Source organism: Falco peregrinus, chromosome 5 (genome assembly GCF_023634155.1).
Source record: "Falco peregrinus isolate bFalPer1 chromosome 5, bFalPer1.pri, whole genome shotgun sequence".
Classification (NCBI taxonomy): domain Eukaryota; kingdom Metazoa; phylum Chordata; class Aves; order Falconiformes; family Falconidae; genus Falco; species Falco peregrinus.
This window is the reverse complement of record NC_073725.1, coordinates 101,750,303-101,763,296: the sequence shown is the minus strand read 5'-3', so window position 1 is coordinate 101,763,296 and position 12,994 is coordinate 101,750,303. Positions and strand designations below refer to the sequence as shown.

The 12,994-nt window shown below is 43.9% G+C and overlaps 1 protein-coding gene across 3 annotated transcripts in view; it reads left to right on the top strand.

Moving 5' to 3' along the window:
- Positions 1–12,994, top strand: part of PLXNB1 (plexin B1) — an 82,093-nt gene that overhangs the window by 27,406 nt on the left and 41,693 nt on the right. The window lies entirely within an intron of this gene.

Sequence of the window (12,994 nt, the reverse complement as noted above, 5' to 3'; positions counted from 1 at the left end):
AAAACTGCAGCCTGGTTGTTGGCGTGGAGCAGGAGTGGAGGCACAAATAAAACTTGTAAAAACAGAGACTGGCACAGCTTGTGTTCTAGGTTGGTTCTGTGCTGCTTCTCATGTACTGCATGCACCTCTTACTTGCTAAAGGCATTGCCTGTGGGCTGTTGGAGTCTGCAGACTGTTGACTTGAGTTTGAAGAGAGGTGGAGAGTATATTTCTGGAAACTATGCAGGTAGGCAGGGTGATGTGAAGACAAATATTGTAAGCACAGAAGCTGACTTTCTGTCTGTCTTTGTGGCGTATACTGTTCCTGCTGCTCTGAGATGGTATGTGTTTTACTGAGTTACAGAGACTGTCTTACTGCTGGCAGCCTAAATCTTATTTGTGTGAATTTCCCCCCTTAAAACAGAGTTTTTTGCCTCATAATGGACTGCAGCTTAATTTGAGCTAAAATGGGTGATAAGCAGATGTATGAACAGTACAGTCTCTGTTCCAAAGTATTTTCAAACTGAAAATGTCATGGCCTACGTGAGTTCCATGCTCTTCAGAAGTACTCAAAACACTGGTTTTATTTTAGGTCCTGTCTAAACATTTAAAAACAACTCTAAAATAGGGCTCGCTTCTAGATGCTTCACCCTTGAAAGCCTGGTCTTGCACTTGGTTTTAGATGCTTTCCCAAATCTGTAGTATGGAAAACCCTAGTTGTTCCTTTGAACTTTTCCTTTCTGTTTCGGAAGGAAGAGAACAATGTTGGGCTATCTGTCTTTCTGTCCCTAGGGATATAGTCTCTGCTGTTAGGTAGTGTCTTCCCTTCCAGCCCCGCCCCCCCCATTTTGTTTTTTGTTTTTTTTTTACTAGCTTTGCTGCTGCGGTCCTTGGGAAACAGCGAGGGAAAGGTGACCGGTAGCAGAACTGATGTGTATTCTTGGAGGCATGTTCTTATGACTGAAAACAACTGAATTGATATACCTGGGGAAACTATAGCCCCTTTGCAAGGACACAGAAACTGATTTGTCTGCATCTCATATTCCATAGCTCAAGTCGTTCCCTGGGCTGGTTGAGAAATCTCGTGCGTGGATTACAGCTCTGAGCAGTACAGACAGGCCTGGGGCTGAGACGAGAAGCCAGATGGAGTATGTCTGAGATTAGGACAAGGGTCATGTTGAGGAGGACTGGCACTAGGTGGAGTGGGCTTGTTTCCTTCCTGTTGATCGTTCCCCTATCATCTTGACAGATTGTTCCCCTATCATCACCTATTTAGTCAGCAGTTTGGTGCAGGAAGAAGTCTATCCCAAACCAGAAGTCTCATCATTGCAGAGTAGCAATGGGCTCAGTTGTTACACCATTTAGAGAGCATCTTCCCTGTTTCGCTCTCAATTTCTCAACTACTGTTTTCATCAGTAGTTTTGTTCCATCAAGGATTCTCTCTTAGCCTGTTTCTGTGACCTGTCATGGACCTGTCTGCCATTCTTCAGATAGTCTGTCCAGATTAGACTTAGTTTGAGCCAGTCTTTAGCCTGTATGATCTTTTCTGTTCCTAGCTGGTCCATGATTTCAGCTAGTGTGTTTCCTGCTAAGCTCTGAGAAGGTTTATTTAAAACCTTTTTATGATGCTAAACTTATTTCAGCCCCACTGTGGTCTCCTGCATTGACATTAGGTGGCAGATTATTCAGTTTGGTCCATGTATATGTCTGAAGAGTGCTGTCTGAGCCCCATTTTTGTGGGGTTTTGATTAGTTACATTATGGCAGAGTCAAACAGTTTCCCAGAGGAAGGCACATCCCTGCTGTGTGGAGTATGTAGCTTAAAATGCCAGAGGAAGGGTGTCTGCAACTGGGACAGTCTGCAGACAGAGCTGCTCTGACCACAGGCTATGGTTTATCCTTTCAGCACAGATATGCATACTTTGTCCTTGTTCCCCTTACCAGTCTCTATGCTCTGTCCAGCTGTTCCTTCCAGCAGAAGAGCAGCCACTCAGATGTAAAATTCAATGCTATTCCTAACAAACTACCGTAAATCTGGTTTTCTTGTCTCCTGGGCACTTTTGCCCAGCGGTGAGACACTGGCAAAGTAGCATTCTCTTGAAAAGCCGACAGTCACCCAGTTATACTGGCTGAAGTTCCTGCTCGTAGCAGTTTGCATTTCAGACCAGCGCTGCAGTTTATGCAGCAGACCTGTTAGTGCATCTCTGTGGCCCTAGGGTGAAGGTCTGGGCTTCCCTGAAAGCCAGTCAGTCCTGCCGAGCCAGTGGCTGTCAGCTGTGAAGGTGGGAGGGTAGCAAACCATATGGAGAACAGTGTCAACCTGAAAGCCTTTAAAATTCATGACTGCTATGAACAGGTAGCTGGTCCTGAACCTTGGTGCCTTTAGGACAGCACCAAAGAAGCTTTCTCAGCCCTGAACAGGAGCTCTAATATTTTGCCAGAAAGGATTAGGATCTCCTCAGAGTGTATAGATAAGAAAGGGAGTTCATGTTGCAAAGCCACTTGATGGTGTTAATTTCGTATTATGAGTTTTGTCCTGTAATAAAATTCCTTGTTCTGGATAAGGTGTGACTAGATGTCTGCCTGTTAGCAAAGCGACTGGAGAACTTTTGCTCCAGATGGTTTATTTCTCCAAGTACCAAATCTTGCAGTGTCCTAGCTGCTGCTTCCTTTGCTGCTTAATTTTCATGTTACTCATTTTCACTCCTCCAGACTGTGGCCCCACAGTGGTATGAATGAAGAGCATTGCCTGATGGCCCATGCACAGTAGTAGTCCTCCCGCCCCTATCCGTACGCGGTCTGGTGCTCTTGCTTTTATCCTTGAAATGAGAACTTGCAAGTGTGGACAGCGTCTGGGATGGAGGGCTGTGGTTGCAGGATGGAAGAGTATGCTGCATTGCTGCTGCCAGCCTGTGGCTCCTCAACCACATGCACCTTGAGAGCCCTTCATGGCTCCTGTGCCACTGTTGTATGTTGAGCTACGTTTGGAAGCACTGGATATCGGAGGAGATCCCAGCCTGCGTGGGAGGGTCATTGCTCAGGGCTGTTGAGACTGGTGCAAAGTTGATCCTGGCTCTCAAGTCTGCACCCAGCCTGTTCAGGCTTCTGCGGTGGTGCAGTGGGGAGCTGTTGTGTTTTGTGCATGTTGTGAGCAACTTGGGAACGTTCTCAGGCTTTTTGAACAACATGGTGTGTTGCTATCTGTGCTTGGCTTTGTGAAAGCCTTGGTATTGGCTTGCACAGGTGGAAGAAAATGTCTGGCCACCTCAACTTAGATCGTTATCTAGCAGACCTGTGTAACCTAATCACCAGAATATTGAGCCTAATAGTTTGTAGCTGACTACCAATAGCCCTCCAGGCTTAGGCACTAATTTATGGAAGATTAATTGATCAAAGCTTCATTTCTGATAATGCTTTAAAATGAGTTGAGTAATACAAGATAGGGTATACCCCAGCTTGGTTTGAAGGCAAACCACAAGCAGATTGTGGTAGTGATGTGGAATTCTGTTGATTTTGCTGTCTCTTCTGGGTGGGAGGGAATAGGTGCTACTCATGTGGTTGCACTGCATTAAATTTATTTGCATGTTACTACCTGTATTCATGGCTGTAGCCAGAAATGCTGACACTGTTGGAGTGATGGGGGAAGACTGTCAAACTGCTGTCAGGCTGTATGGTTCTCTACAAGATTACTGGGGAGGGCAGAAAAGTGAATTATATTTGAAATGAAGCAAAACTCCGAGGAGAAAAATTCCTTCCTGTCCACCAGGGTGTATTAGCTCTTCATAGAGCTGTTGTGGTACTAAAATTGAAGACTTTTGGGGTGTCAAGGAAATGCTGTTCTTCAACAGGCCAGTGCGCCCTGCACTGCTCAGTGTCTGCACAGCAAAAGGATTTATTCAAGGCAGGCTCCAGTGTTTAAGGATTCTGGTTTGCATCTTGGAAACTGGATGGTGGTGCTCAGGATGAGGTCCTTGTGTGTCTGCTTTTGATCTGTAACTGCTAGCATGAGCTCCTTTTGTGTAGGTGTCTCAATTTCCCTGCCACTGTGCAGTTCTGCAGGGCTGCTGCTGGCATGGAGACCATGGTTTCTTCTTGGGGTGCAAGTGTAGGACTGGCTGCTTTTCACAGGAATTTCATGGGACGTTTGAAGCTGCTTTCCTCTCTTGCTAGGTCGCTCCAAAGCCAGGCTGGATGCAACAGGACTTGCCTTGCAAGTGTGTCCTTTGCCTCTGGGACGTGAGAGCTTGGTTAGGGGTCACGGTGTTGTCCTCTGGGAAGCATGTGCTGTTTGTAGGAGGTCTCGTCCATCCCTTCTGGAGGGCACCCTGCCAAGGAAAATAGAGGCAGAAGTGGTTACACTGAGAAGATAGTGTGCTGTCCTGGCTGTTTCTGGACGAAACGGGCATTTCTGCTTTATAGAAAACAACACGGAAAAGCTCAGGCAGCTAGTGCAGAGTGGGACTCCGGCTGTTGTAACATCTGGAGCCAAAGCTGAGAACGGGAGGATGGTGGCTGAGGCTGGGGAGAGGTGCCCCTAATGATAGGGAGGGCAGTGCGGTTGGGAAGGTGTGCCTTGTTTGAGGTGGAGGCCGGTAAAATATGAATCATACGTGTTTGAAGTAGTGATGAAATCCCAGATGAAGGTTTTCTGTAATACTTGGCCAAACAGTCTGGTGTGCTTTAGCCTTCCTTTCGCCCTGGTTAGGACGGATGGTCCTCACCTACTTTGAGCAAGAGCGGTTCTGTTGAATGCTGCCCAGTGCTTAGCTGTACGTACGGCAAACGCATGCTGTTTTGTTCAGTCAGCATCTGAGTGAGAAGTTTCCATCAAACATTCAGCAGACAGGGAAGAGCTGTTCCTGGAAGAGGGACTGTTGGTGCTTTAAACTTCGTTCTGCCACCGCTGTGCACTGCGGCTCTGGCCTTTGCTTCAGTTTCCCAGTCTGTCAAGGGTGATGCTCGCGTGCTTCGCTGCTGTGTTGTGTGTTAACTTTTGTGCTGTGCTGTTAGATGGTATCTAAATGTTAATATGGTAGATAATGCCTTTAGAAATAGTCAATGAGGCTAGGTTTCCAGCTTCCTAAATATGCGATTAGGCAGGGCTAAAGTTACATTCTTAATATTTAAAAATAAATAAACTTCTTAATTTATGGTATATTTATAGATTTTAAATGGAAGCGTCATCCTGGGGCAAACTGCAAAGCTCTGTGTAGCTCAGTGTCCTGTCTTTGACAAGATCCAGAAGCAGACATTTAATGAGGGCTGTAGGAAAAGGGCATGTATAATGTGGTGGGTTTGTTCTGTGTTTTTTTCTTTCTCTGCCACTCATTTGGCTCCCAGCTTATGACAGTCATTATTTCAGGGTTCTCCTTGGCCAGGGGTTGTATCTTAGCATCTGATCTCAACTGTATCTATTCTCTTTTAATTTCTATGATCCCATGTTTTTGTTTCTAGTCTCCATGACGTCCTACAGCAGTGAGCTCTACAATTTAATGATACATTTTAAATGTTATTTAAAATACTCTGGGTCCAGTGACAATATCCTTGAACTGGCTTAGAAAAGTTGTCTGTAACTTCACTGGATGCCCTCTTGTTTCTGCATTGTAAGACATCATAGTCCATTATTCCCTATTTTTCATCTTGACACTATGTCATGTTTCAGATCTCTTAATTTTTTCCTATCTTTCCCTGGTTGTTTCTTTGTCCATCTGAAGTCCTACCCTGCTCAGCCTCTCCTTATATGGAAGCTGCTCCATGCTTTTGATCATCTTTGTTGTCCTTTTTGTCATTCTGTCTCCTTTTACAGATGTGGGAATTGGGACTGCTTGCAGCATTCAACAGCATAATGGTGATGGATTGTTTTCTTTCCTAATCAATCTAAAAGTTGTATTTACCCTTTTTGCTTGATACTAAATACTGAACTGACCTACCAAGTTTCCAAAGTTTTCCTGAGTGGTAACAACTAATTTGGATCCTGTTGTGTTCAGGCAATTAGAATATTTTGTGTTGGTTTTGGTTTTTATTGACATCTAAGATATTGTGTAGTTAGTTAAGAGTATATGAGTTCTGTTACTTTTTGCACTGTCTTCTGAATTTGATTGTGATAAATAGTTTTTTTAATGATAGAATTTGCCACTTTAGACATATCCCTATTTATAGATCATATGTGAACTTGTTGAACAGTGCAGGTTGCAGAACAACTTCTTGGCAGATCTCGCTAATAACCTTCCTCTGATGGGGAAACTCTTCTGGTTTCCTGTCTTTTAACTACTTATTAAATCATGATAGGGACTGTAACTTTAATTCCACAATAGCCTAACTTTTTTTTTTTTCCCCAAGAGCCTTAGCTGACAGTTCTTTTAAAATCAGTTTAGTTCATATTAAGCAGATTAAAAACGGGCTCTTGGATCTCAGTTAACCAGAAATGGAAAATCAGCTCTTGGAATTTCCTGGGTGCTGCAGGGATTTCTCTCTGCTCCCATATTAGTCTGTATTTTGATCAACAATTGGTTTCTTGAACAAGAAATTTTTTTTCTGTGGGGGTTGATGGGCTTAGATTTATGTAGACTTGTGTAGTAACAGTGGGATTTGCTCAGCAGGGTAAATTGGATGGGTAACTTCAGTAAGCTCTGCTTTCCCAGCAGGGTCCTATGACAGCTGGATTAAACCTGTCTAGGCTCTCTGAATGTACTCTACACATTAAAGGCTAGAGAATGGGAATCTTCTTTCTTTCTAACTAGTTGTCTGGAAGAATATTTGAGTGACTGGTGGTATTTGACTGGACGCAAACTTGACATTTGATGTGGCAGCTAGAAGCACAGAAGGTTCTTGGGCAGGTAAATGGAGGGCTGGTGGGTCAAACTGGAGAAAGTAACATTTGCTCCGTGTGCAGCATTAGAAAGCCAAAGGGATAGTCAGTCCATGTCAGGTGCTGTGAAAAGGGGATGCTCATCCGGATCAAGTACTTTTTTTTTTTTTTTTTTTTTTTTTTTAAAAGGGGTGTTGACAAACTAGAAAGGGCTCAGAGCTACAAGAAAAATAAATTCTTTCCAACTGAAGAAGCTCTAGACCACCTAACATAACCATCTGAAGGATTACACATGGCTGCAATCTGTGATTCAGGAAGGTCCAAGGCTGGCAGGATGTATAGGGGGAGGATTGCCCTGTGCTTGTCTGCCCTTATACTGCTACTTAGGCATCTATTATTGTCTGCTGCTGGAGCTGGGGTTTCTGTGTAGGTGGACCTCAGCCTGAGTTAGAATAGCTGTCGTTATCTTCTTGCCCAAGGAGGATTAAGAAGAAGGATTAGTTTTCAAACTGTTTGTGCAAAAAGCAACTAGAAACTTCTTTGACTTTGCTTGTCACAGGATCTCCCAAGTTAGATGAAATGACAAGGCATTTTACTTGGGATAAATAGCCCTCGGGGATCAGCTTGCTGGGTTAAGGTGATAGTTTCTGTAATGTAGGAGCCCTAGGAAGAAATTCTGCTTTTACTGGGAGACTTCAGTCAGGAGCTCGTGGGCTAGAAGAAGAGATTGCTTAGTGATGTTCTGTGGTGTGATTACACAGAAAGTTGGAGCAGGTCCTAAAGAACTCTACTTTTCAAATGTGTATCATTGGTGGAAGGCTATCCTTTGGTTGTGTTAAGATACTGAGAAGCTAACAGCTGACTTGATTTCCCTTTTTCAAAATGTATATACAGCATCGTACTTGAGTTCACATTTTGTTAGTGTTTGAGAAAGTGAAAAGTCAACACTCAATTTACAATGACAGAGTATCTATGAAGAAAGCTTCTTTTAACAGCAAGTGGCTTGTGGTTTCTTTATATTCCTTGTAGATGATTGTGTAGTTTGTCTTGATTTATAAAAAGTTCACTCTTTAACATTGTATTCGTCATTAACTTCTCATTAACCATTTGTTCTGGAATCTTAAACTAAAGTTTATAACACATTTTCATGTGTGCAAGACAAAAGACCGGTTGTGCTAGAGCTGTTTAGGGGAAATACCTGTCCACTCCCATCAATTAATTCCAGTATGGCTAAAATTAATATTTAGGTAGGCCCAGGGGTGTAGAAACACTTTCTATGGTTTTTCCAAAGAACCCTAATAATACAGAAGCATTATTAAAATGTCAATAGTATCGCAAAGTTGACAAAGTATTTTGTGCAACGTTGTTTTAGTGTGACTGCTTCAACCCTGCTCCAGAAAAGTACATTGTGATGGTCAGCAGTAACTGTCAAGGAACACTTGGGGAAAAATATGCTGGTTATTCTGTAGCCTGAAAAGTACTGGTTTTCTGCCACCTTCTCTTGCTGTTTCAGACTTGGTATTTTGTCTTTAGAGTTGTGTGTGTTTTTTTTTTTTTTTTTAAGGTAGCTTGACCTCAGCTTTGGTATTACTCATATCTGGTATAACAGAGCTCCCTTGTCTGTACCAGTCCTGCTCCGACAGCATGGCTTGGACTTGTGATTCTCCTTGGGGTCAATTTTGTTTGGAAAACAGAGGTTGGTGTTCATCTCTGCCAGAGCTGCTTGCTGCAAGTGTTCTTAAACAGCAGAGCAAGGAACTTGCCTGGGTAGGAGTAAATAAGACTCAAAAAAAAGGTTTATTTATTTAATGGGGATGTCATCTTTCACAGCAGAAAACAAGTAGTCTCTGTTAAGCATATGAAATTTGAGAAGGGGGCTGTAGTTCAGGGCTTTTGTGTGGAAAACACAGCAGTGGTCATCTTCCTACTGCTGGATGATTTGAATGTGCTGGAGCACAAGGTGTGTCGTGCAGCTGGAAGGATTATGCTTTTGTAAAAAAAATCTTTTAGTGCTTTCACTGTGGGTTGGCTCTGCAAATGATACAGTGGAAACTGCAGGTGCAAGTTTCAGGGACCTACTTTCTTCCAGGGATAATTCTGCTGGGTTTGGTGTTCAGTATGAAATCTAGCCTAGCAGTTAGAATGTTATCTGACCTCTCCGTGTTTGGGGGATAGGATGTGTTGTTAGGGAAATAATCTGTGAGGACTGAATTAATCTTTACGTGTTGATATGCTGTTAAAATGTGCCCAAATGAGTTCTGCGTTTGTTTCTCCAATAAATGAGTAAAGTCTCTGAGAGGGATACGTGAGGTCAGGGAGGTGAAAACAGTGCTACAGAAAACATGGTCTTATTTCAAATTTCAAGTAGCAAAATAGTGCCATTGCTTCCGCGTTATTGGTTGTTGTTTTGTGGATGTAATATAAATATTCTGTGGCAGGACTGACTAATCCTCTAGCCCTTCTGTTGTCATCCAGATTAAATAAACGAAACTCAGAAGTATCATTTGGATATTAATATTTTACAGTGTGTTAGAGGCAATGTTCAGAGTATTGTCTGGAGCGTTTTCCTATTTAATGGGAATTCATAAAAAAAGGAATATTTTAAAAGAATCTTTAAGCCTTGGCAATTGCCTTCAGAATTAATTAAAGGCTACACACTTTTAGTGCAATCTGTCTGCAACAGCTGTGTTATACACTAGCAGTGAGCACAGGAAGCAGAAGGGTTCAGTAAATCCGTAAAGAGCTCAGTAGCACAGCCTGTCATGAAACCATCAGATTTAAATGTAGGTTATCCTGCTCCTTCCTGTCCTCCCAGAGAGGCTGTGATGGGCTTAACTGAAGAGCGGGAATAAAGAAGGCAGTGATGCCCATGTTTGAGAAACAACTTGGAAAATTGAATCAGAAGACACTGCTGGCTTATTTTCTCTGAATTTTCATGTAGGATGTGAATGCTGCTAGCTACTGATAGCCACATACTTGTGTTCATTTCTAATGTGGGTTTGCTCACCTAGCCATAAACACAAGTTCATTTGCTAGTGGCTCTTCAGCCAAGAGCAACAAAGAGCACTATATTCAGTGTTTGCCCATCGTGCGAAGTGATTAGAACTAGCTTGCAGAACATGCTGTATTACCCTTTTACACGCACCCACCCCTGCTTTTTTTTTTTTTTCTCAGCTGCCCTCTGTTCTCCCAGAGTCATGAAGACTATCTAGTAGTTTCTTAACCCGGAGCATATCCTTTGAGGACTAGCTCTTAACAAAATGACTTCTAGGGGGCTATTGGTGAGTGAAAGAAGAATAGCTTCAGGTCAGAGCTTTGACCACAGCAAGATCTGCTTTTGACTGTAGTCTGCTGGAGTGAAGAACTAGTTGCTTTTCCATCTCTCTCCAGTACAGGTGCTCCAGTAGGTAAAAAGCTTTCAGTGAAACATTTGAGATAGATTCAACTACAGCTTGTAAAAAGATCTGTTAGTTCTGCCCTGGCAGTTGTCAGTGATGGTATGTGGTTGACAGAGCAGAGTCTTGCAGCTTGTAGACATGAGCTGTAGCCAGAAAGCCAGTATTTCAGACTTCATAAATTTTGAAGACACATGCCGATTTTCCTGTGTAAGTGCTGGCATAGGAAGGTTGCATTAGCTAGAAAGAAGATTAGAGATTCCGCTAAATGGTGCAGTGTAATGATGTCTTGTGATCCTCAGCTGCTTCCAGATCAAAGACTCCCTTCTCCATGTCAGTGTGGCTCTGTCACAACGTAGTCAAGCTCCTGCTGTTGGATGGTCATCACCCTATTGTTTTGTTTGCAGGCATTTTAAGCTTTGAAACTGAGGAGACTCCAGACGGAGTTGCACAACAAGCCATCGTGATGTCTGCATGATGGGAGTGCAGAGGTACTGAGACAGTTGTGTGGTTAAGGAGTTCCTTGAGTAGTTTTCTCTAATAAAAGTGGTGAGAATGCATAAAAATAACTCACATGTTGGAGCTGGGGCAAGGTAGGCTTTGCTTGTGTAAACCCAAGGTGATAGAGTCAAGTTAGTTCCATCTTCCAGTCTACATGTATCTACTTGCTGGCTTTATAAATATCCCTCATCAGACTTCACAGATACCATCTGTCACACCACAAGGACCTCTGTCAGGTGCTACAACATGCTCTCTCACCACCCTGGAAGAGAGAGACTCCAAGGCTGGTTCAGCATTGTTTGCAAATCTGGGTGAAGCAGAGTGTGGTTGTAGCACTGAGAGTACTAAGTGTCCATTATCAGGGCAAACAAAAGCCCTAGTGTGCACGTAACCTAAACACAGTGCTGGTACGGTGTGAATCGGCGGCTGTGTGCTCTGGGGGAAAGCTGCCAGCCTAGGGCCAGCATTCCTGCGTGCGGGTATATCCTGACAGTGCTACCTACTTACCTACAATAACCATGGGAAGTGGAGCTTTTCCAGAGCTTCACAAAGCCTATATTTAATAATGTGTTGTGTTTATAATACCTTCCATCCGCTGGATTTCACAAGTAGACTAATCCTCTCAGCTGGTCTTTTGGTAGGGCAACGATGCCAGTTTTACTGACAAAGGAGCTGGAAAGCAGACTTTTGTGGGTTTTCTGTTTTTTTGCAATAGCTGTGAAATAAACGATGGATCTAGAGTCTTACAGTTACTGTTCTCACCACTGCTACTGTGTTTTCTGCGTGCTGTGCTGGATGTTGTACAGATTGCGTATAAGACACAGTTTGTGTGATAGGTTTGCAACCCAAATTGGTTAAGCCCTGTAGTAAATGCTGGGGTAGTCCTTCTCTTGAAATGCTGCAGGTCTTTTTCCACCTCTGTGTTCTGGGCTTTTCTGTGCTAATAGCATTTTGACCTTGCCCAGAAGATCCAGGGAGGATGATGCTGGACGAGGGAAGCGATGATAGTTTCCTTAGCTTTAACTACAAAATTAACATCACCCCTGAGGAGCTGAGTTGCTAAAATGCGCACAGCAGATTACAGGCCAGTTCTGGAGGAGATACTGTACACATCAGCTCTGAGCCTCTGCCCCAGCTTGAGTTCTGTGTAGCTGTGTGTAACTTTGATATCTTTTCTCCGAGGGGGGGGGGGGAAGGGATTCACAGCTGCATCACCACCTACTTCTCAATTCAAATAAGGTGGTACTCATAGTAAATTATGAATACTTGCAGCCGCTGCCCTTTCTCCGTGGGGAAAACATTAATCTAAATGTTGCAGGTACTTATTACCGCGTTTCCACCATGCTATGGGATTCTCCGTGCTGTTCAGGACAGCTGTTTCCATCTGTGGCATGGCTTGGGTGGGTTACAGTAGATTTCAAGAGGGGCTGATCTAAAGATCCTCTGGAAAGAAGCAGAACAGGTCTGGTGGTTCCCTGGGTCTGTCTAACACCCACCCCATCTGGCCTTGCCTGCACTTTGAGGCATGGGACAGGGAAGGAATGGAGCATTGTCCACAGAGCCGGCATGTTTAAATCACCTTTTACAGTACTGGTAGAGGTGCTGTGGAGAGACAAGTGCCAGCAAAGGGCTTCTCCCCCAGGGTGCAGTTAACAAGTGAGCCGGATAAGGTGGTCTCCTCCTTGCCTGGACATGCCACTTAATTGCCCAGGGAGATGGGGGCCCGCAGGGGCCGCTGGCTTGGCAGGGCTGGGGGCAGGCTAGTGGCCCCAGGGGGTGGCTGGGGGCTGCTATGGTTCACATTTTGGAGACCTCACCCTGGCACCCAGATGCTGCTTGGGTGGGTGATGCTCAGTGGCAGAGATGACATGGGAAGGTTTCTTCTGAAGCACTAGTGGAAGAGCCTTAGACCTAAAAGAGGCTGTTGGTAGCCATAAGCAGTAAGGAAGAGAGGGATTCATTATGGTATCTAAAATCAAATACGGAGCAAAGGGGTTGTTAGTTGGCTCTGAATTGGATCCCAGCGACAGTTTATTTAAACAATGGTTCTGCAGGTTGTGTTTGTCTTGGACAGTGTTTGTTTTACTGTGGTGTTGCACATTAACAATGTGCGTGGTGTGCTGGCTGCTGTAGGAATGTGGTCCTGTCCTGGAGAACTTCCAATGTAGCATCATAGGGAAGAGTTGTGCAGGAGTTGGGTTAGTGACTTTTTATGATGCTGCAAGAACAGTGAACAGCTTCAGTGTTTGAAGCACCCTCTGTCATAGCGTAGGTAGGACCTTTCTCCTTAGGTTATATCCCTGGATTGATGA